Source organism: Carcharhinus amblyrhynchos, chromosome 8 (genome assembly GCF_965287045.1).
Source record: "Carcharhinus amblyrhynchos chromosome 8, sCarAmb.v2.hapA, whole genome shotgun sequence".
In the NCBI taxonomy this organism is placed as follows: Eukaryota; Metazoa; Chordata; class Chondrichthyes; order Carcharhiniformes; family Carcharhinidae; genus Carcharhinus; species Carcharhinus amblyrhynchos.
Genome location: NC_137331.1, coordinates 51,374,635 through 51,398,551, shown reverse-complemented (window position 1 = coordinate 51,398,551; position 23,917 = coordinate 51,374,635). Strand labels below are relative to the sequence as shown.

At 37.9% G+C, this 23,917-nt stretch overlaps 1 protein-coding gene across 2 annotated transcripts in view; it reads left to right on the top strand.

Annotated features, from left to right (window-relative positions):
* Positions 1 to 3,199: 3,199 nt before the first annotated feature.
* The window catches only part of zfhx4 (zinc finger homeobox 4), a 240,648-nt gene continuing 219,930 nt past the window's right edge, over positions 3,200 to 23,917 (top strand). For both annotated transcript variants that reach the window (XM_080194061.1, XM_080194060.1), the window contains exon 1: positions 3,200 to 3,419. The gene's annotated coding sequence lies outside the window, so the exon portion shown is untranslated. The remainder of the gene's footprint in view (positions 3,420 to 23,917) is intronic.

Here is a 23,917-nt window from a genome sequence, read left to right as displayed (position 1 = left end):
TTTTAAATGAGTGTGTCCAGGAAAGAAGTGATCGATAAAATTCCTGAGGTAAAAACAAATACTTTTTTCCCTTCAAATTATCTGTTGTTGTCTATGCTTCTAACAAAAGTTGAACAATATGCGGTTTGATAATGTTACATTATAGAGTATTCATTATTGAGCGTCTTGTGTGCTGAGCTTATCCGGGATAGAAAGTGAAATTTCTGTTGTTAAGTGATAGGAAATGGTGTATATATTTCTGTGTTTATAAACAATGGGCTGAACCCGGGAGAAGATGATGGTCAGCCTGCTGTCAAAGTGATGACCTTTTAAGCCCCAGAGGGCGCCAGGCGTGTTCATCGTATACATTTCCCGTCAACAGAGAGAGAGAAAAAAGATCTGCCACATTGTGTACAAAATAAATCCCTAAAATCAAATTACAAAGATCTATAGAATAAAGGATTGATAGAGCTGGAGATGAAACGCAGGTAAATATGCACGAACTACTTTTTAACTTGTTACAATTTGTATCTAAATCGAATCCTGAAATGATTGTATAACACTATATATATATTTTAAAATTGTTAGAAAAATGCGCTCTTTTCCAACTGAATTAAAGAATTCACTCGTGGATCGTGGGCGATAATGTAGTGAAATTCAAGTAGCGCGTTTTAGTCAGCGAAAATAGCTGAGATTTAATATGATTTGAGAAGTAAAACATTAAATATAGAATGACCATTATTACATTCAGCAAAGTATTTGTTATTGCAAAAGTTTTTTGTTCTTGGGTCGCGTTTTTTCCCTCCCCTGTTTTTCATTTGATCAACAAAGTCTAGCAGGTTGAACCGTAACTTGAAGACTAGATAAGTTTGCTGTTGGAAGTTCAAACCGATCGATATATATTTATCATTGAAATGGGAAATCGTTTCGGCTCGGAACAAAATTCTTAACTTTATCCACCAAGTGTGGGAAAGGATTGTTGTGTGTATTGTCCTGTGCTGACCAGCGATCTATGATTTGTCATCGGCTTTGGAACAAGATACTGAGGGTTTTTTTATATATAAATAAATAGTTAACACGGCGCCTTTGGCAAATAGCCCCCGGGGGGGAAGTAAGGGTTATCGAGGTGTCTGAGGCGCGGGTCCCTAACATTTCAGCAGTGCTGATGGGTTTTGGTATGGAGCGATCAGAGAGTCTCGCAGACAGAGAGAGGGAGATGGTGATAGACAAGGGGAGAGATCAAGAAGGCGAATTGAGGGCTACTGGCGGCCACCGTACACAGAGACCCTGATAGAGACCTCTCAGTACACAACAGGATGGGAGAGAAAGAGGGGAGGAATAGAGTGCGGGAGAAATGGACACAGAGAAACATGTGGCACCACACTTCCACTCTATCTCACCCAGCCTTATCATATCTAACCCAGCGCTGAATAAAGTGCCTTCGATTTTCCCCCAGATAAGTGGTGATCTCCTGATTTTCTCGTAACGATTAACATCCTTAGTGTCTTATTCGATAGCGACTATTAAGGGTGAGGGACAGAGGAGAACAAAATAAAAGGTAGGGTTTTGCCAGCTGTTAAGACCTATCTGAAATAAAATCAGCCCCTGCGACAGCCAGGCGTTATTTCAGTTTAAATACAATCAGGGTTATAGACACAAACATTAAAATAGAGGGAAATTGTCATTTAGATTGCTGTAGCAAAGTCACGCCAGTAGATCAGATATCAGCGCAATCAATATAGGTAGTGTTTCATTGAAAAAAAGCGATTAGTGTGAAAGCGACAAGGCTGGCTTTTTGATTTTTTTAACCTTATTCGGCTCTGGTGTTTATTTGCTCTCGTATTTTTTTTAGTTTTTTTATTTGAATGACCTGATTCTATTTTAAGAAAAAACAGCCAAACTATTATTTAAGATCGGCCGGCGCGAATTATTTTCTACACTTTTTTTTCTGAGAAATCATTTAGTTTTGTTTATGTCCGTTCTTCAGAGTGAGGGGGGAGGTGGTTGGGGAGGGAGGGGGTCCAGTTTTCAGGCAAGGGGCTTTTTTTTAATGTTTGCGATTTGATGACTTTTCGCCTTCAGTTCCAACTTGCAAAAAAAAACCCGGGTCTAATTGTATTTACACCGCGGTTACACAGGGGGACATACACTTCTAACAAAACTGTATAGAGTCCGGATCCTTCCAGTGCACGGACCTTTGTATATGATGTGACTTTTTTTGTTGTTTCGTTTTGGTGGAATCCGCTTTCTGGTGTGTGGAAATGAGTGTATGTATTTAGCTCTCCAGTGCTTAATGGTGTTTCTCTCTCTCTCTCTCTCACTCACTGATGTTAAATCAGAGATAGATTGTTAAATCCTCTTTAAGTGAGTGTGTCTTTGTGTAATACTAGGGGAGCGAGAGCTGTACTCTATCTGTGTCCCGAGTCTGTGTGTGTATGTGTGTGTGATGTTAAATCAGAGGTAGATAGTTAAAGCCTCTTGGTGTGTGTGTGTCTTTGTGTGGTGATAGGGGAGCGGGAGCAGTATTCTGTGTCCCTCAGTCTGTCTCTGTGTCTGTGTGTGTGTCCCTCTCTCTGGTGTTAAATTAGAGGTTGATTGTTAAAGCCTCTTTAAGTGTGTGTGTGTGTTTGTGTGGTGATAGGGGAGCGGGAGCAGTGTTGTGTGTTTATGGGTCCCTCAGTCTGTGTGTGTGTGTGTGTGTGTGTGTCCCCCTCACTGATGTTAAATCAGAGGTAGATTATTAAATCCTCTTTAAGTGTGTGTCTTTTGTGTAGTGATAGAGGAACGGGAACAGCGTTGTGTGTGTATCTATGTCTCTCAGTCTGTGTGTGTGTGTGTGTTTGTGTGTCCCTCTCTCTGGTGTTAAATTAGAGGTAGATAGTTAAATCCTCTTTAAGTGTGTGTGTGTTTGTGTGGTGATAGGGGAGCGGGAGCAGTATTGTGTGTGTGTATCTGTGTCCCTCAGTCTGTGCCTGTGTGTGTGTCCCTCCCTGACTGGGTGTGTGTCTCAGGCGCTGCTCTGGGTCAGGTTTGGGACCTTCTCCATTAGCGGCCACCGCGGCTTCAACTTCAAAGCGTCAAGTCCAATCTTTTGAATGTTGATCACCTCACTAATTACACCTTCCCGTCGTGCATCGGTAATGAAGACACATGCGCACTCAACTTAATCAGCCATTTTTTACAGGGCAAAATAATTAGCAGAATAAAGATATATCGGATTTTCATATCCAGTTTCCCTTTTCCGTTTGCGGTGGCGAGCCGAGGGGAGTGCTTACACAGCCGGGCCCAAAGGAGCGCTTCACGTCCGAGTGTCTGGCTGGCCTGGGATCCTTGTCTTATTTCCAAAAACCAAACCAATCGGGGGGCCAGTGGATGTGACAATAATTAATGTCATTATAACAAAAAAAATAAAGAAGAAGAGGCGGCTGCGAGGGAAAATAGTAAGTTCCACTTTATTAAGCGGTAAGCCAGTATTATCTCGGTGACACAATGAGCTGCATTATCGATTCGCACTCTTTATCATTACTGACTTGACCGGATTGTCTTTTCTTTCTCTCGCCAAAACATTTTTTTTAAAAAAAAAAGCTACACAACAAAAGAGGAATTGTCTCTAAACGCGTTTGGATTTTTTTGGGGGGGAGCTGTGGGGGGAGAAGGGGGAAAGGGGGGGCTTCTCTTATTTTTTTAAGTGGACTGATCGGGTACTTGGTGTTTACACAAGTGCGATCGTGTGACTTTTAGGACATGTAGATACACATCAGGGAGAGATCGAGCTGTCAGATTGCCTCGCCTCCCAGTGAAAACACTTTCAGACACAACTTGCTCATTCTTTTGGGGGTCTCAGATGGAGGAGTTTCTGGTGGGAGACACACACACACAGAGGGGGGAAAGATAGCCACAGTCTCCAAACACCCGCACTTTTCTTTCCTCCAGCGCTGAAACTATTCACTTTCCTCCTGCCCCAGCGCCTCTCTCCACTGCGAAGCGATTCCCAGTCGCAATCCTAACAACCATCGAGTTAGCTTTCTCTTTGGAAAATAATACAATTTCTTTGTACCCAAAAAAGTTGCCCTTTTTAAAAAAAAAGACCACACCGACCTCCTATGTTTCCCTCACTTTACTAAAATAATCCTTCTCGGTTCTTTTTTAAAAAAAGCATTCTTTTTCGCGAGGATCGACCCCCAACTTTAAACACCATTTAGTTCGCTGTCTTCTTTTGTTGCTTTTTTTTTACCTGGCAGTGTGTGGGGCCGGGCTGCTGCTGGATGGCTGAGGGAGCAGCAGACAGCTCGGCCGGAGTGAAAACTCATACATCAGCCTGGGTAGTAAGGCAAGCGGCAGCAGCAGGTTGTGTGTTTATTGCAGGGTGATGCTCCCAGGGTGATCAGACCTCATGGTGATGATGATTAACTTGAAGGCAGACACGCTCCCCTGGTCTCTGGATGAGCCTGTATGTGTCTGTGTGTTTGTGTGTGTCTGTCTGTCTTCTTATGCCTTCTGCTCTCTGTGTGTCTCGCTCTTTGCCTTTTGCTGTGTGTGTCTCTCTGTCTCTTGCTCTGTGTGTGTCTGCCTCTTGTTCTGTGTGCCTCTGTCTTTTGTGTGTGTCTCTCTGCCTTTTGCTGTGTGTGGCTGTTTCTGCCTCCTGCTCTCTCTGTCTCTTTCTGCTTCTTGCTCTGTGTATGCATGTGTCTCTGCCTCTGTGTGTGTGTGTGTGTGTGTGTGTCTGTCTGTCTGTCCGTCTGTCTTTCTGCCTCCTGCTCTGTGTGGCTATCTTTGCCTCCTGGTCTCTGTCTCTTTCTTCTTGCTCTGTATGTGTGTATCTCTGTCTCTGCGTGTGTGTCTGTGTGCATCTCTGCCTCTGCGTGTGTGTGTGTCTCTGCCTCTACGTGTGTGTGTATCTCGGCCTGTGTGTGTGTGTGTGTCTGCCTCTGTGTATATGTTTTCCTGCCTCTTGCTCTTTCTGTGTGTGTCAGCTTCCATAAGTAACCGTCGCTCTTTCTGTCAAAAGCCGAGCTAAAAACTCTTCGCCCCCAATTTGTATATCGCACATTATCCGTTCCGACTCATCCCTGTGTGTCTCTCAGTATCTTTCCTAACACCACACGGAGCTCCAGACAGCCATATCCGCGCCTCTACTGGCTTCACCCTAATTCCGCTGTGTTCTGTACTTTTGATTATTATTGAAGCTTGTATATAGTAGCCCTGCCTTTTCGTTCGGGGCTGACTTCTGCGATTGGGACACGACAGTGACACGGGGATCGATCGTTTAAACTCAGAGCAAAGGCTGGGTATGTAACGCACTCTCTCCCCTTCATCACTGCAGCAGCAACTGTCGGCACAAACCACTAGATATCCGACACCAAAGCTGGGTTTCAAAAAAATAAATAGTTAGACTCAGAAAAGGGCAATGAAACGTCGCGCGAAAACTATTCATTTCCAAGTTCCCGGAGATTGTGTGTTCCTATTCTGGATACGGAAGGAATCAATTGTCTAAAACCGTCGCCATCAGAAATAAATACTTTCACTTTTTTTCCTATTACTGTCCACAAAGATCCAAAAAGAAACAGAATACACAGAGTGCTTAGTCGAGCGAGTTGATCTGTGATACAATATTTACTGTACTTCTAAAAGGTACATCCACAGGGTTTTGCAGTGAGTGTAAAAACATATCTCCATAAACACACGCACAATTGGAGCATGTGTATGAACGCAGGGACATAGCGATTTTGTGAGAATCGTTTTGCCTTCCACCCTTTTTTATTCTCTGGAAGAAAGACACCAAGGCTATTTTTCAGTAATCGAACGGTACCAAATACTAACATCTGATATTCGCTTTTATGCCACTGCGAGAAACATTTTTGGTTAACACAACAATAAGCGTTTTATTTTGTTTTTGCCCTGATATTATTTAGTCAGTGGGCCTTAATAAAATATTTGAGGCTGTAACATTGGTTGTAAATACAGCAGGTTAACTTATTAAACGTTGTTCAGTTTGGAATGATTAAGAATGAGATTTGTATAGATTATTATCATGCAGTACTCTCATTGACGTTTGCCATGTTTCATCCACAATTAAATTAGAACCTTATCCGCTCAGATTGTGCAGTTAAGCGTTTAAAAAATGGTGCAAGAAACGTGTTTTTATGCAATCATTTCCTTTAATTTTGTATTGATATTCTTTAAAAAAAAACCTGATGTTGCAAAATGGCTAATCAAATCAGAGGGGCTGGGTGAATCAGTTCATATATTCTGTAATATTCTCTTGGCACTTTAACCATAAGCTAAAACTTACACAGTGAAATTAGATTATCCACAATAACAATATTATAGCCTGCACTGGATGGAAGCAGAACTGAGGTGGCTTTGTTGATTGCAAGGGTTTAATGTTGCATTTCAGAATCTGATGTGGTTTAGCCTCCCTTCCATTAACTGGAAAAACCCCTGAGGTTTTACAATTATTTCTTAAAGATAATACATTTAACATGGAATTGGTAGGCAGAGGAAAACTCATAAAGGCAAGAAGGAAAGCCCTTAATAACTCTTGAGATTCAGACATGTTCAGCTGTAAGATTGGTTCTGACTTCACCGAGGGTCGACAATGTGTCATTTCCATGAAGCCAAATTGCCCTCACCCTATATGATATTAATGTGCAAATCAATATTTCAGGGATTAAATTTCCCTTCTTCATTTTTTATGGTTTCTACCTCAATAAGTCTCAAGTCTATTAGAAGAGGCTTAGTGATTTAAAATCCTTCACTGCAGAATGCTTTTTTTTTTGTGGCTTCTTTTTCCTATCTCCTTCTTTTCCATAGCTTGAAATATGGAAGGTATCCCAAGGAATCTGGCAATCACCATCAGTATGTGCTCTGCTGTGAATTTGATATCTGATCAGTTAAAGGCCTGAGAGAGCCAGGTTCACAATTATTGGTTGCTACCTAAAATATTATGTTAATCATAGATCAATATGTTCTGACTAAATAATTATACTTTAATTTTAATGGTGGAAGCCAGATTATTTGTTAACTAAAGACAATTTCCAACTAATATGATAAAATCCCTCAGAGTGGGGTGCAGTGTAAAAAAAATGACTGACAACAATAAGATAAAAATGTTCAAATGTTAACCATTGGACATAAACATTTTAAATTCAAACACCAGCAGTATAATTGGTTGACGCACAATACTTTTTTTGCTTTGAAGTGATGTGTTCTCCACCTCAGCATTTTCACTCAGATTTCCCACTCAAAATCCATTTTTATGTTTGCGTAAATTATCACTAGGAATTTGCTGCTGACGTGTAAGTGACGCCATCAAACTTATTAAGAGTTAGCTTAGCAGTATATCTGCTAGTTGCTATTATTTGTGTCAGTTCTATAAATAGCATGAATATATTTAGTGGGGCTGGGCTTTAATATTTCCATTGCCAAGTGAAGATTTGGTGATGGTTTATTGACAGGTAAACGCTCGCAACATATCAAGGCTACTGTCATGTAAAGTGACAATGCTGTCAATTTTAAAACATTTTTCTGCATATTGAAGCAGTCAGCAATTGCTGGTGTTAGGGTTGGTGAACAAATATACTAACAAACGTACAAAAGAAAAGTTTTGTAAAGGCAAAACATAGGTTAATGCGTAACTTTGGAATCAAGATAATTTTTAACAAATATGTTGCCTTGCTGTATTTAAAATTCTTAAAGTCTCTTGAGTCAGGACAAGATTTTAGTCTAGAATATTTATAAATATCTAAAATAACAAAACAAGCCAGCATTTAAAAATTCAAATATTTCAGATTCTAATCTAAGAACCCCATTGTATTTATTGTACATTATTTTGTACATGTGATCAGTGTGTGTGTGGTTGTGTGCAATTCTGAGGAGAAGTTCTCTTTGCATTTCAGGCAGTCAGTGTATACTGGTGTTGGAAAATAGTTACTGTTTCATGGAAGTAGCCTTATTCCCACTGCCATTGCTGAATGTATTAAGGCTCAAATCAGGAATCAGTGTCAGTTTCAAGTGTGTGTGTCTCTGTCTCTTCCCCTCCCTCCCTCTCTCCCCGTCTACATTTAAGCCACTCAATCGAAAGGAAACGTGCAGCCAGGTTTTCATATCAGTATGTGGGAAAATAGTAAAAGTGAGGCTATTTTTACGATTGTGAACCATCTGGATGAAGTTCAGATGCAGCTGCACCAATTTTTGTACACTGCAGAACATTTTTTCCATTCAGTGTAAAATGTTCCTTCCTAAAAATGTGGAGCAGACTCGGTCAATTTAGTCTGCAAAAAGAAATGCATATGAGAAAGGACAAAGGCGCCTTAATCCATACAAGCTGTCTATTTTGCCAAAAATTCCTTTCTCTTTTGCTTTGAAAAGTTATATTTATTTCACATGTGCTGCTATTGTGAACGTGTGATGTTAAATTTATTTTATTCAGATTCAATATAAAAATCTCTTAATGGGGAATTTCTCATCCTCATCAAAATACAAATATCTCCACGTATAGTGAATACCAATAAAATCATTTGAAACAGCTATTTTATATAACTGTGTATGACTTTTTCAGTGATGGGGGGGTTATTTTGTATTGTACAGTCTACAAGTGGAAGTGTAACTGGTTGAATCATTGTGCTGTGAATAATTGGTGTGAGTTAATTATTGTTCTAAATCAGCTGATAAAACTGAAGTTCTGATTTGAAGTCAGAAATGTTGGCAGCTTGGTATAGTTCACATACTCACAATACCAACAACTTTTGTGGGTGGAAAGATAAGAAACTAGTCATAGGCTTAATGTCTTATGTGCAGGGCCCTTCTGTTAGAGCCCCAGGGCTGTGTAACACAACAATTCTTTCCTGGTTAAAATCTCTTTCAGGGTTAAAAACTTGGATGGAGTTCAAGCTAAACAGCACCCAGGGAAAGTGCATGCGAATATGTACAACTTTCATGTAATTAGCACTTAATTATATTAACATATGCAAATTGTCAATTTAGAGGCTTGTTGGGCTGGCAGAGATCAGCCAAGCACAATTGCATTATTGTTCTGGAGAAAATAATGAATTTTGAGTTGGGTAGAGGAAACACATAACTAGCTTTCTAATTTAACTCATACCATGGTAAAATTTCATTAGTCACCATGGTAACTGGGTTAATTGTGCTGACTAATGTTCAGGGCTGCAGAGTGTCTTAAAAGAAAGCCTTGTTTGCCTAATCCACCTTACAACGACACTTGTTTGTACATGTTTCCTTTGTATAGGAATTTGCATATGCAAACGAATAGTTTCTCTGTCTCATTTGTCATGGTTCTTCATTACCCGTGAAGAGGACATTGTTACTTAGCTTTCACTGAGTGTCCTAAGACAGCACAGTGTCAAACAGTCCAGCTACATTCTTTCATAATTTGTTTCTGATTAATAGACCAGTTTCAGGTTCATTCTATTCAGACCTTAGCAAGGAAAGGTCAATTCTGTTGCTGAAAAGGGTTTCCGCAGTAACTAAAGCTGTTTTTCTTTGACCAATTAAATCACAGCCTAAAAGCAAGTGTAGCTTTGCATTGTGGAAATACCTTCACTAATAATCTCTCTCGGTTCCGATAACAGAATATGAAAAAAAGGAGAGATTCTGCTGTTCCAGAATTAATCCTGTTTTTTGACAGAAACGTAAACTGATATAATTGCTTTTCAGTTGGAGAAATGGAGGTTTATACAAGTGTGAAAGCATCGGAAAAGGATTAGCATTTTTTTGCATAATGAAAAGTACTGTTGAATGGCAGACTGAATGGTTGACTGAATGACTAAGATGAAAGGAAGATGAAAATGCAGGCTCTTCTTCCCTCCCTACGCAACCCCCCCCCCCCCCCCCCCAAATGCTCAGCTCACTCAAAAGATGTATTTGTCCAGGACTTGAGAAAACAAGCATAGTCTCATATTTCAGCAGCTTTATGGAATTCCCTTGGATTCTCTCCTCTTGTGAAGTAATATGTATGATAATGGTGCAGCTTGGGGCTGTTAAAAAAGGTTTGTATACAGGAGAGTTACAAGAACATGCCAGGCATGTCACAAACCAAATATTGACCACCAGTGTCAAGGATGTTCAATTATTTTCTTTGGTATAGTTTTTTTTCCCCCAACAAAACTTAAAAGTAGTATTCTATAGAAAAATATCATTGATAATTACGATGTTATACAAATAAAATACACTGTGAAAAAATACCATTTTATTCTGTTGTATTTAGATTTTGTTAACTGCGAGTAAAACTTTGTTTGAAATATCATTTGATGAAAATAAACTTTTATTGGTCAACAGCTGCCAAAGTGATAAGTGAATCTTTACTTCATTATTATTCTGAAAGTGAAAATACCACAGGTGTATTTTTGATAAGATAAAGTGAGATATTTACCCCTTTGTTTAAATAATTATTTATGCTATGTATACTTTTGAAAGGTTTCACATGGGTTTAGGTTATAATAAGTAACAGTTTCAGGCCCCAGACGAGTGTAGACATAGACTGTCAGCTGTTGACCCCTATTGTTTGCTGCCAGTTCACAAAACTTCTATATGCACATACTTGTCATTTGAATAAAGGTCTTGTCAGGTTAATTTTTAATGTGAAATTACTTAAGCTGCAAAAGCTTCAGGGCACTTGCAATACCATAAACTGAAATCACAGCGACTGTATATTGGTACTTTAATTTGTGTATGACTATTTTAACAAGAAAAATGTGTTATATTCTGTTTCTGTAAAGATTGGCATATTTTATAATTGTGTTAAACACATTTAATAAACTGTCATGTGCTGTAATTGGCACATTTTCAGTCCCTGCAGAATTGAATGACAGGCAGGTTAGTAGCTGGTTACAATTTGCCCGTGTTCTCGTAGCATAGAGGAGGAATAGCTAAACGACTCTAAATTACAAAAATAATAATTGTAATGATGTTGAAATAATCCAGTGAAGCTATTGGCCAGACTGTACAAATGCAGCCGTTACACAGTATGAGTGCAACCACTGTGCGAAAAAAAGGTGGATTGATTCACGTAGCAACTCACTCTGACAAGGTTGTTAAGTTTTATTTTTAATCACAAAATAGCTTTAAACAATCAAGATGTCTCTTGTTTACGTTAGGTGCATTTCATTTTTTTCAAATTTGCTATACCACATCCAAAAATAAATGTATACAATCCACATGTATTAGAATTACTCTGGTTAAAAGTATAGGAGGAGATTGGATGCGCTAAGTTTTTCACTTATGCTTTAATTACATTTTGCTGGCATGCAAAGCAATTCAGTGTATTTTACTACACTGACAGGAATAGAATTCATCTGTGATGAAACTTGAAGTGTATGATATATACTTGGGTTCTATAGGAAAGATTCCTGTATCCTGACCATTAAACTGTAATCCTGAGAGACCAGAGCTATCTAATACTATACTGTATTTTGTTGTAGAAGGAACTACATAAATCATACTTGCAAACAGTTTTTTTTAAAGAGAAATCTGATTTATTTTTGTTTTAACAAAGATAATCATTCCAAATCATTTCACAACATTTAGCTACAACAAAGCGCTAAAAAAAAAGACACTGAAACTGCTGAATGAAAAAGTGGAGTAGGTTCTTTGAAATAGCGATAAAGATATGAATTAATTGGATTTAATACTGTATTAATATAGGGATGAATAAACAAAGCAGAATAACATCACAAAATTAAGTATTTGTTGTTTCATCAATTATGTATTTGGCAGGGAATATATGACTGCTTGGACAATATACAATCATTGTACAATCTACCATATAGAAACTAGCCTGCTATCCGCCTGTCTTAGAATTAAAAATGATCATCATAGATAAGCGCTTCCCTTAATTGAAATGCACATATTTCTTTACACTTTTGCAATAATGTTAAAGATGAATAACTATACTAATGCCATCTCCTATTGCGCAAGACTCAAATTGTATCCATGATTAAGCCTACAATGGGACATCAATAATTATAGGAATTACGTGTTTTTCAAATATTTAATCAACTCCTTTCTTTAAGAAGCAAGTTACTCCCAGGCCTCCTAAAGTATAGATATATTCTGATTAGAAATGCCTCATCAAATAACATGCAATATATGCCTTTTAATGAGAATAAGTTTTTATGGGAGCATTTACTTAGCACCAGTTCATTATTTGTTTAATAGAGACAATTTCAAGTCTGAAATAGGTGAGGCTTGCTACATCCATACAATGTTAGTACTAAGAAGTCCACCTGAGTTCCAAACGTATCTGCACCTTCTTGGAAAGAATAAGGATTAGCTGTGTGAGTATCTATGATTGGTTTCATGTGAAAGGGAAAATAATGGGTGAAAGCAAATGCAAGGGAAAACAGCATGCCTTACAGATACCTTTGGGCAAAGAACTTCTCTGCTATAAGTTCAAAAATGCTGTCACAGAATACACACTGTATATATGATATAATATATAAAATGTGTGCGTATTTTTCTCAGATTATGGAAAGCTTTAATAGGTTGCATGAGATTACAGACATTAACTTATACCACACAGTGCTTTATATACGGCACTTAAACAATAGTATGAAATGGTTTAATGAGATATTACAGTGACATGCTCCATAGAATCGCTTTGAATCTGCAGTGCAGAAAAAGGTTACTTGGCCCAACTGGTCTATGGTGGTATGAAAACACAAAATGCTGGGAAAACTCAGCAGGCCTGGCAGCATCTGTGGAGAGAGAAACAGACTTAACGCTTTAGTGCAATATGATTCTTCTTCAGAACTCTGAAAATGTAATAGCCTATTCTAGCGCTTATTCTCTGCAGAATCCATCTCCCAATCTAATCAACTCTTCCAACATCCCTTTTTTACTTCTCTGTCGTGCATGTAGCAAGCATTCGCTTTAATGTGTCAGTACTATTTGCATCCTCTACTCTATGTGACAATGAGTTCCACATTCTCATCACTCTGTGTAAAGAAACTTCTCCTAAAGTCTTTATTTGATCCGTCAGTGGCTTCTTTGTATGCATGACCCTTTTATTAATAATGTCAATCCAATAATTGTTTCACAATTTTTATATCTTAATATTAGCATTACTTGGATATACCAAAATATTGTTTTAAAAAAATTAACAAAGAATCGCTTAAGTAACAACAGTCTTAACATGACTGTCTCTGTGGCTGACTGAACCTCTGAAGTTTAAAAGGAATTGAAAGTGAATTAAATTTTCTGCATTGTTCTTTGTGGCAGTTGTAGATTTTACATGGAAGTAGCTTCTTTTGACAGATGAGCATAAGCTGCAGGTTTTCAATTTGTACATCCTGTGCATGAAGAGATGCCAGCAATTATCTGACACAGTATAAAGGGCGCACATTTAGTTAATGCAGACATGTAAGTTTTTAAGTTGCATAAAAGCAGGGGAGAGATGTTTGTTTGCTGAAATGAAGCAAGTTGCAAAGCTGCAACCTTTAAGGTCTGCCAAGTGTTGTTGGTCATAGAGGTCTGTTCAAGTGCTTGCTGTCAACAGGCAAATCACCAGGAGCACTTTCTCTGGCTCACCTCAGTTTAATTCATGAACTAGGCTTCACACACCAACCTACTTGGTCCTTGGCCTAATAAGAGGGGACAGGTGCCAATCGGAACATCACCTTAAGAGCTGCTTTCAGAGTCCCAAGATGTAGTAAGCACTTCAGAGAGGAGAGAGGTGACTCCATCTCAGAAGGTTTCTCCTGTAACAGATTTTGTTGAGACCTTCATTCAAAATGGATTAATTAGGCCAAATGAAAGCAAATTTCTTTCATCTGTACAGTAGATTTAAATAAATGAAGCAATGTAATAAGAAGGAGTTGCTGAGTCTCCAATCTGTATCTTACAAGTATTTTTGCTCTGTCATTTAATTGGCATTTCTTATGTAAATAGATGTCAATATTAAAGTTGTGTTGGTCAAAGTGGTGTGTACAGTATTCAGGAAAATGGACAGTAATTCTAGTTCAGTGTAACCTAGCACTGATTTCCACCTCCCCCCCCCCCCACCCTCTCCTCCCAAAAAGACCAAAAAGGATATACAACAGACAGATATCTGGCACAGTGTTTGCAGCAGGGCAGAGGTTGAGTACAGTTACTGAAATCCCTTGAGAAGTACTTACTAAGTAGCCTTCTCATATCCTGCCTGATTTACAAAGCAAGAGTTTAAGCATATATGTGCAAGTATTATTAGTCAATAAAGGATTCTTTTTTAAAAAATCAAAATAATCTTGGAAAATGTTAGGGTGGGATCTAATAGGATGGAATCTATTTTCGCATAAGCAAAATGCATGGGTGGAAGCTAATGATTTAGTTGTGCATAAAGTAGTCGTCTTGTGCAATCTGAGCACAGTCATGAGATCATTTGTCATGGATGAAGTGAAAGTGTCAGGACCAATGAGTCTGTGAGTGCCAAAGGGGGCAAAAGGGCTTTAGGAGATACTTTAGTACAGTGCTAGGGACACAACACAAATGGAACTCTGGGGAAATGTAGGGTTAGTAAACTTGTATGCATCCTCTGGATGGTAGAAAGTGATAAAACGTGATACTGAAGATAAAGATGGGTCTGTGATACCTTAACAGTGCAAATAAATTAAATAGAATGAAAGAATTTTAAGGCAGTTGAGCATTGGAGCTGGGAATCAGGCTTCATTTCTCTTGAATTTTGTAATGGTTTTGAAAAAGATCATTTATAATGAACAATTGTCACGATAGCTTCAGTCATCTAATTACAGTCTTGTCCACTAAAATGGTTAAACAATAAGTACCCAGTGCATTTAGCAGAAATAACAAGTTCTGAGTAAAAATTTGTATGAATTGTGTCTGTTGTGCTTGTGTGTCTGTTTTGTGGCGAATTATTGTTTCTTACATTACACCAAGCTGAAACAATTTACTTTGATAAAAATGTAGAAATAAACAGACCATCAGTGTAGCAAGAAAAGCAATGGTCTTATCTGTCTGTTCTGGACACAAGTTTAGAATCAAAGCAATGCAAATGCATTTTAAATTGTATTAAAGATCACCTGATTGGCCTTTTTTTCCCTCCCCTGCTGTTTTTCCGGTGCAGAAATAAATACTGGGCACTGTGTCAAAAACAAATTCAAACTTGAGTTCAAATAGCACCAGTTTAATTTCTCTGAAATACTTAAGACTTGAATTCTCAGTTAAATCTGACACCGGAGCTTCTTGCATTTTTGTATGGAGAGGCGTGCTTAACATTTGTTTGCTAATCTGTGGAAATGATTTCAGCATCATAGAAATTGATCATTTCAAATTTGATTTGTGCCCTAAAATGCTTCTCGCGACTCACTTTATTTTTCTGGTTATTCCTATTTCAAAATATCCTACCAAGTGTAAGTCAGCCATAAAACGACACCTTTTAAGTCTTTCTTTACTACACAATTAATATTCCATTTCATTATATTATTGCTTTGTTCATTACTGCCAGCTATTGTCTGTTTGCACTAAATCCTGAAACGTAATCAACGTTTTGCTCTAGGTAGTGTCTTGTGGTAAACTTTAATTAACTCTTATTACATTGAAGAAGTCTTCAGCTGCTGTACTAACTAATCATTTACCTTCATTATAGTCTGACAGCCCGACTTGTTAATGGTTCTAATGGAACCAGCGCTCATTGAATAAACCTGCAGAGTTTACTCCATTCACATTTACTTCGTGCAAAATTGCGCCGCTGTTAAAATAATCAGCTAGAGTTAGAATGAGTCAATTGTGTCACCCTGTTTATCTTGACTGGCATGTGTTACTTTTGTAAATAGAATTACCTTCCTAATCTTAACCCTCCAGCAACTTCAGGAACGACAAAATAAGTTTAGAAATAATGGCTTATGACACTTTATATCAATAAAACATAACTTTAGTGAAATCACTAATAATATTTTATTATGGAATAGTATACAGTGAGGCGATCCAGTTGTAACTGATTCCAATCTGCATACAATCCGGATCTAGTTTGCAATTTACTCCTGTTGCCCCGAACTGTCAGAGAGGAAGTGTAGCGAGCTGAATTAATAATCATGTTGTCCGTTTCTAGAAGAGCCCATCGGTAGGCAGTACTTTCTCCATGATTGTGTATTTCAGCTGAGCAGTCAGGACGGTGCCGGCTAGTGTGACGTTCCAATATCGAGCTGCAGCAGGGTGTCGAGTCCCTCAAAGAAACGGCTAGGCTGAACTATTTCACAAATAGGTTATTGAAAATCCCTGCCTCGCCAGTTAGCCGATTTTATGGTAGCTGTAGCCCGCATTTTTTTCAAGTTTTACTTGTAAGGCAGTGCATCAGGATGGTACAGTAAAAGAAAACAAGCCCCATCAAAAGTTTGTTTGAAAGGTGCCAAAAAAAGGAAAAACAAGGGAATGATCTACAGATAAATATTGGGCCCGACGATAATAAAACGAAGTCACCCTTTACTATGTATGACTCGTGGAGGTTCAGTGTCTCCAGCCCGTAACTTCAGCCAAATCCATGAGATTCTGCCAATACTCCATCCCCAGTTGTGGCGAGAGATCAGGGCGGACCCCACCCCCAAACTGAGATTCCAAGTGACCGGCTTTAGCTAGTCAGCCAGTCGCTGAGGCGGAAAGAAAGAGACGTGGAGGATCTTGGATTCCCTGCTTGTGGTCTGTGTAGAGTTAGTTGGCGCAGCAGTCGAAGCTCCATAATAAGGCTTTGGGTTAGATGCTCTAACAGGAACCCCGGTAAATCAGCTGGGGTTCCTGTTTTTCAAACCAGGTTTCAGTCTCCCTGGCTGGAATGGGCATATGTGGATGTTGGGGCGAGAACAGTATCGCGTTCAACTGTGCAATTCTATGTGCGCGGATATAGCACGCTGATAGCAAGACTTGCAGAAATAACAGTAACTTTGGGTGGAAAGCAAGACCCAGAAGGTGAAGGAATTCATAGCCTATAGGGGTGGGGGTAATATGGTATGGGGAGAAAGAGACAACAAATAAGGTTGTCCCTTGAAAAGATGAAAACCAGATGAAATCAGTGAATGATAGATACACAGTGTTTAAATTTTTTAAAGTTTTGTTTTGATGCGGTGTTGATTAGTAAGTGTTAACATTTGTTAATTCAATTTTAACAATATTAAAATCAAATGTAGTACCTTGCATTCAGACTGCAGTGTGTACTGCAGACTTAACCTCCCCCGCTCCCCCCCCCCCAAAAAAATACAATTTATAAAGATGATTTTGCAGTATTTGTGATTTTTTTTTAAAAAAAAGTCTTTTTCGTGCTCCCTTTCACATGCCCTTTTTAAATTTAGCAATGGCGAGAATATCTGTTCAGATTGCCTTAACGTTACAAGGAAGAAAACTCCAATACTAGACTGACTTTTCTGGTTATTAAACCTGTTCAGGTCTAACATTCCTGTTATACTTATCTTTTTTAAAAAACTAGATCTGAGGCTAAAACATTGCTAATAGCTTTGGAATGCTCACTGGGATACCTGGTCTGTGATTACATTTTATGAAGATAATTACAGTAGAACTAGCCTTGAAGCAGGATCTGCAGCAGAACAACTTTTGAACTAGGTGGCAATAGGAAGAGCCATCACTGCACCAAAATGACCTGATAATTATATCAGAATCTGCTCTGAACATAAATAACTGAGGGAAAATGTCAAAACCTGTAGCAACTGGAAAACTTTGCAGAAATTAGAGGCAGGAGTAGAGCAGTTATTGCTCACATTATCCTTCAAAGCCATCCAAGTGGCCTCTATGCATTTATGAAGGGTTGAGGTAAAATTACAGATTCTGAGTAATGAACCTTAAATAAACATGCACAATAATTGTTTATTCATAGTGCAGATTAATGTAATGGATCTTTGCTCCTGACTTGCAAAGACAGTAAGGATTTGGGTTAGGTTGTATACGTGAAGCTGAACTGTTAACTTTAAATCCTGATCAGGAGCATTTTTCCCTGAAAGAGAATGAGAATGATGTTATCAACAGACAGGCGCTTGTAAAATCAGCTGCGATTTACATAACCTTTGAGTAGTTTCATATTGTATATACTTTGCATTATAATACAAGATGTGATTGACTTGTAGATTAATATTTATTTAGCACAGGGAAATCAAAGGGATTAAGCAGTCATCATTTAAAATCTAATCCTTCTTTGCATGGATGAAACAAAGGGAGGGTGATTAATGTACATGAGGCTTATAGGGGCACAATGAAATTATTTTGTTTCATCTATAACCACTTCTGATTAAAACAATAGTATTGTAGTTCCAAATGTAAAGCAGACTTGCATTGGTAATGTCGCCATTTTCATATAGGCCCTTGATTTTTGATTTCTACATGTCAGATATTTAACTTGCTTGAATACCAACTTTACTGCATCCTCAATACTTCATACAGAGCATCATACTCTGATGCTTCAATCTTATGACCTTCTTTGTGTAACATTAACAAGAATGCTCAGTAGCATTAAGGTCATTTGATAGTACAAGGAGAGGAATGTAAAAATGAAACCAGAAAATTACATATTAAACGTATTTTTTAACTTTTAGACTGACCACATTATTGTGCGCTGAAAAATCTACATCTTTGTGCAGGTTGAGGAACCTTGCTTCGGAGTTACTTCATTACAGGTTGCAAAAAGAATGACAGTCAACCAAAATTGTTGAATAGACACATTGAAACTTTGAGGAAATATTGACCATAAGAAATAGATCAGAAGTAAGTAGGCCATGCAGCCCCTCAAACCTGCTCTGCCATTTAATGTCGTAGCTGATCCTTGACCTCAACTCCATTTTCCCAACTGACCCCTATATCCTTTGATTCCTTTAGAGTCCAGAAATCTATCAATCTCAGCCTTGAATCTACTCAGTGATTGAGCACCTACAGCCTTTAGACTAGAGAATTCTAAAGATTCACAACACCTGAGTGAATAAATTTCTCCTCTGTATCTTGAATGTATTCCTCACTCCCACCTGCATACTTCTGGAATCTCCATCCTGTAGAACAACCCTATTATGAAGTTAATGAGAGTATCAGCACAATTAGAACTGTACAGTTTTCTCTATATTGTTACAAATAATAGTGATTGTGTTTGCTATATGGATGAAGGGTGGATTGCTCTGGCAGTATTGGCCTATCAGGTAGAGTTTCACGTATGATGGGGGAACATCAGTAAGGATGCGAGTAAGGTCACATAACAGGATATATGCAATGGCAAAGTTTGTTGCATTGAGGCTTAACCTATCATTACAAAAGGGTGTGGGAGGAGCTTGTTCATTGGAGCTAAGTACAGTATTCAAAAATGTCATAATGCAGACCTATATGACTTTCTTCAAAGTAGCTTTGTGAACAAATGTTGGTTCACATTTATGTTCTTTACACTATGATACAAACAATAAAGTGTCAGCCATCTAATGTTGCTTCTCATGTGCTAAAAAGACTGGGATAATACTTAGAATGAAATCCAGAGAAGCTGTCATGCAAAGATCGTACATGTCACATGTTGTCTGATTAATGTTTAAAAATCTACTTTGATAACTTGTCAGCATTCATGAATAAGATTTAAAAAAAGACAAACTTTGGCTAGCCAGGTAATGTAATGCATGCAAGCGTCTTTATTTATCTATTTATTTATGATTATTTATCTTTGGAACTTTCAAGCCAATTCCTATATAATTCCTTCACCTCTTCCAGGACAGATGTATATTTTGTTTCAGTCTTCTATTCAAACTTAATTACCTTCTCCGCCTTTGTAGTGACTTGGATGGAAAGTTTTTTGCCAAGTCAAAAGAGGTCGTCACACATTCTTTTGCAGTTCTCTTCATTAATTCATCCTTGCAGGAGCACTTTCTATCATGCTGGGAAGGTAGAAGGGTGTAATAGAAGAGCCCTGAAACATCAGCAGGAAGCTCTAAGCTGGTTAATGCAGTATAATTGTCTGGACATAGACTGGCCTTTGTTTGTGCGGTTCACTTCGAATCAGCTGTAATTAACTCCAGAGTGTTTCCAGATTGCCAGCAAAAAAAATTACAGCTTTTCTGTTTTAAATTGGAGAGGTCACAAAGACATTAGCTATGCAGATTGGTTTACTTTGATTTGTCCCTTACTTATAAGTGAAGGGTTCTGTAGTTTCTAAAAACTGTTTTCAGTTATTGTAATTTTACATAAATTTGGGGGCTTCAGTGCAGTGCCCAAAAATCAAAGTTTTTTTTATCAAGCAAATACATTTTAAACCCGGTTAACAATTACATTTTGATGTCAGTAACACAACGAGCTTATTACAATATAATTTTATTAATGTGTGCAACAGGGAAATATGATCAACAAACAATATCACATAGAGAGTAACAAAGAAGTACATGTGGCTGAGAGTTTTTTCTGAATAACTTTAAATGTTCTGAAAGATGGCCAATAGGCCGGGAAGATAAAGGAAAATTTGCTTAGCTAAAGATTAGTTCATAATAGTTGGCCTAAGCCACATTACTCGAGCTGGGAAACCTGAAGTAATCTGACATAATTATTGTTTTTTTGTGCAAAATATAGTACCTGCATTTAAGGCTTAAAAATGACAAGTGCAGTAAAAAGAATGTTTAATATTACACAATCCATGGCTGGCAAAGCATCTACCACACCCTACTACTATACCACAGCAACTAATCATAGATCCAAGGAAGTAAAGCACAGCATAGGTTGCAAATATATTTAATAATATTGTACAATACACAAACAATTGTCAAAATTCAATGCAAAAGTTTGTTGTTTTTTTTGCTTTTAGATTTGAATAAAATAGTACTGAATCTAAATGTGGACTTAGTAAGTAGAGGGGCACTTGGTGCCTGTATAATCCTGCTTTGATGGATTTTTCATCAGTCGTTTGTATGTGGCAACAAATAAACAAGTATAATTACACTTGTGAAGGTCTATTCAATCCTTTGTCAGGATTAGATATATGTGCAGTTTTCGCACTGATCCTCTCCTTTGTCTTTGCCTAACTCAGTATGACATATTGATAGAGGATTTGGTGTGGAGAAAAAGGCCACTGCAGAGACAGTGATGACCTTTAGAAAACTTGATATAATTCTGGTATAATTGTATTTGTTTTTAAGAGAGTTATGTAAGTTCTAACTTTGCGTGGGTTGAACTAGTGTTTTATGTGGACAGCTTTTAACCTGCCTCTAACACTGCAGATAAAGAATTGAAGTCGAATAAGGGAACTAAACAGCAGATGGAAAAACAAAGGAGCCAAGAACCCTATTGGTCTTTTTTTTCCCCAGCACTTAACAGTGTGGCAAACCTAGCATTCCTCTGCCATTATTCGCTCCTCTTGATCAGATCACGTTCTTTTTAATCACTTCTCAAAACACTGTCTCACTGGAGCGGAGAAGAAGGCTGGGACAATCTCAATTAAAAAACAGAGGTATAATTGGCATTTGTGATTCTAGTTCTTTGTTCCAATGGGAACTGAACATTCATTCAGTGCAGAGGCATTGCCCTATTGTTTAACATGTACACTTTTTGTCAGTTAATCTTAGTGTAGGAGTATTGATTATTTTGCTTGTAGCCATTCAACCTGTATTTGCTGAAGGAAGAAAAGAGGAGTTAGCAATTCAATCATATATAAAAGTCAGTTGTTTTATATTTAAAATGTTGATTTTATAGAAACAGAACAACAAAATGAATAGACATGTACCCAGAGCAAATTGTTCCATAGGTTCGGGATCAAAGCTCAATATAAAATAGTTTGCAAAAAAAAACACATTCATCTAAATTATTAGGAAATATGTTGCGAAAATTTGCAAAACACCAAAGCATGCTTGTTAAATCTTTTAGATGTTAAAGCTTTCTTAGGTAGTGTCTGAAGAAGAACTGAGGGCTTTGATTTGGTTTGTCTGCAGAAACCATGTATGTCTAAACAGCAGGTATCATGATCAGTGTTCAGATGTATATAGCATATTTTATAATTTATCAGTTTATAATGATTCACTGTGTATTGCCCAGAAGGATGGAGATATTCCCCACAGAGTCATTTAGTGCTTGAAGTGTTGAGAAATGCCGCCTTTCAAATCACAATCTGCTGCATTTTGTCTTGCTTCATCATTGTAGATTTCCCTCTTCTATAATTGTCTTAATTGAATTGCTTTATATGTGTGCTTATATAATTCTTTTAGTATACACTGTGCTGCATCTTTCTGGATCTATAGGTAGAACTATTTACAAAGTGGTGAAGACATGCCATTTATCAATGTCTGCTTTTTCAGATGATGAGATGAAATGGGAGTCCTCTGCATAGTACTACATGTTTCAAGCTTATTTCCGATGTAAATTATTCAGTGTTGGCGGATATTGGTGTATGTACACTATGTGCTAACAAGAGTAGATAGTCAAGTCTGGTCCTGTCTGCTCAACAAATAAAAGTATCGTAAGGTTGCTTTTTGCTGGAAATGGCAAGATAATACACCACAGAGCTCATTTTGTATTTGTCCAGAGTTACTGAATGTGGATTAAAATTGGACTTGTTATAGTTGTGATCTCCTGAGAGTGTTCAGGGTATTCAAATCTGCCCGGTGTGTTTTGTTGCAACTTCTTATGACTGTTAGGAGTACAAAAACTATAGCCTAATTTCCGATGCAAATATTGTTGGTGTTAAATTGCCAAATGCAGAAGTAAATGTGCCTGTGTGAACTAATTAGAAAATTATTAGTTTTTCATGGTCTTTGTGTTGAGGTTCATTTCGGAGATGCTTTTTTTACGCTGCATGCAAGCCATGAGCATAATTAACCTGAAGCTCATCAATGATTAAAATTACACGCTAAGCTTTATGATATTCAATTCAGAGGCAATTAGACTGTCATTTTAGCCCATCTCAGACTGCAAAACTAATTTTAATTCATTTTCAATCTGTGTAAATCTTCTGATGTCTCTTAAACTGATCATTTCCCTCTTTGACTTAGCTGAAGAGATTAGATTTGATTAGAGCAAAAAATTTAAGCAGCTATTCTTCAATACTTAATAGCAGAGTGCATCCCCCAAGCCTTATTTAGTCAGAAGTTGTTTTAAATTAATCCCCTAAATTGCTGCATACTAAGGCATTATGCACACAACACAGAATGATCTCTGCTCTCCAAATGTTCAGCAGCAATATTTTTTATTCACAGTTATGTAGTGTGAAATTATGTTGTCTTATTGACACTGCACACATGGCAATGCTCTTAATTTTGAGAATTGTACTATACACAGCCCCTGAAGGTGTACAGTGAGCTGTCTTTTCTCTTCCTCAAAGCCTTTGTTATGCATTGAAAGTGAGCACTGAAGTGGCTGACCACCCTGCTGTTGTGTATAGTGCCATCATTCTGTAAAGTGGGAGATCTGCAAGGACCAGAGACACTCAGGATCTATGCAAGTCATTAATACAGTAGTTGCAGTCCAGTGAGCAATGAGACGAAGGATAGCAGAGTTTTCACCTTAACTTTCCTCCTGTGCTGCACCCTGCTGTGAAATAGTGATATGGCCTTTACAAACTACATTTGTGTTTCCACTAAAGGGAATATATGGGCTGTGGTGCCTGCCTGGAGAAATGATTGAAGGATTTTCATCATCGGGGTTTCATATGATTTGTTAAAGATAGGAGAGAAGTTGATTGAGGTAGTAGCTGAGAGATGGGCAACACACCAGGACTGACAACATCAAAATTGTATTTGAAATGGTGTTCATTACGTTTTGCAGTGAAAAAATTTGACTGAGTCTAATTTTCCCCAAGGATGGTAGGACTGGATGCACTAAATATTAATTTCTGTTTCTATGCCTATTGAAGTAGCTGAAGCGTGAGGAAGAATCCTGATTGGTGCTTAATCAGGGCTTGTTAGATACCTGCTGAGGGCTCTCTCAGAAGGAAGATTTGAAGTAAGCTGATTTACTTGGTCAGATGAGAAGCAAAGAAGAGCTCAAT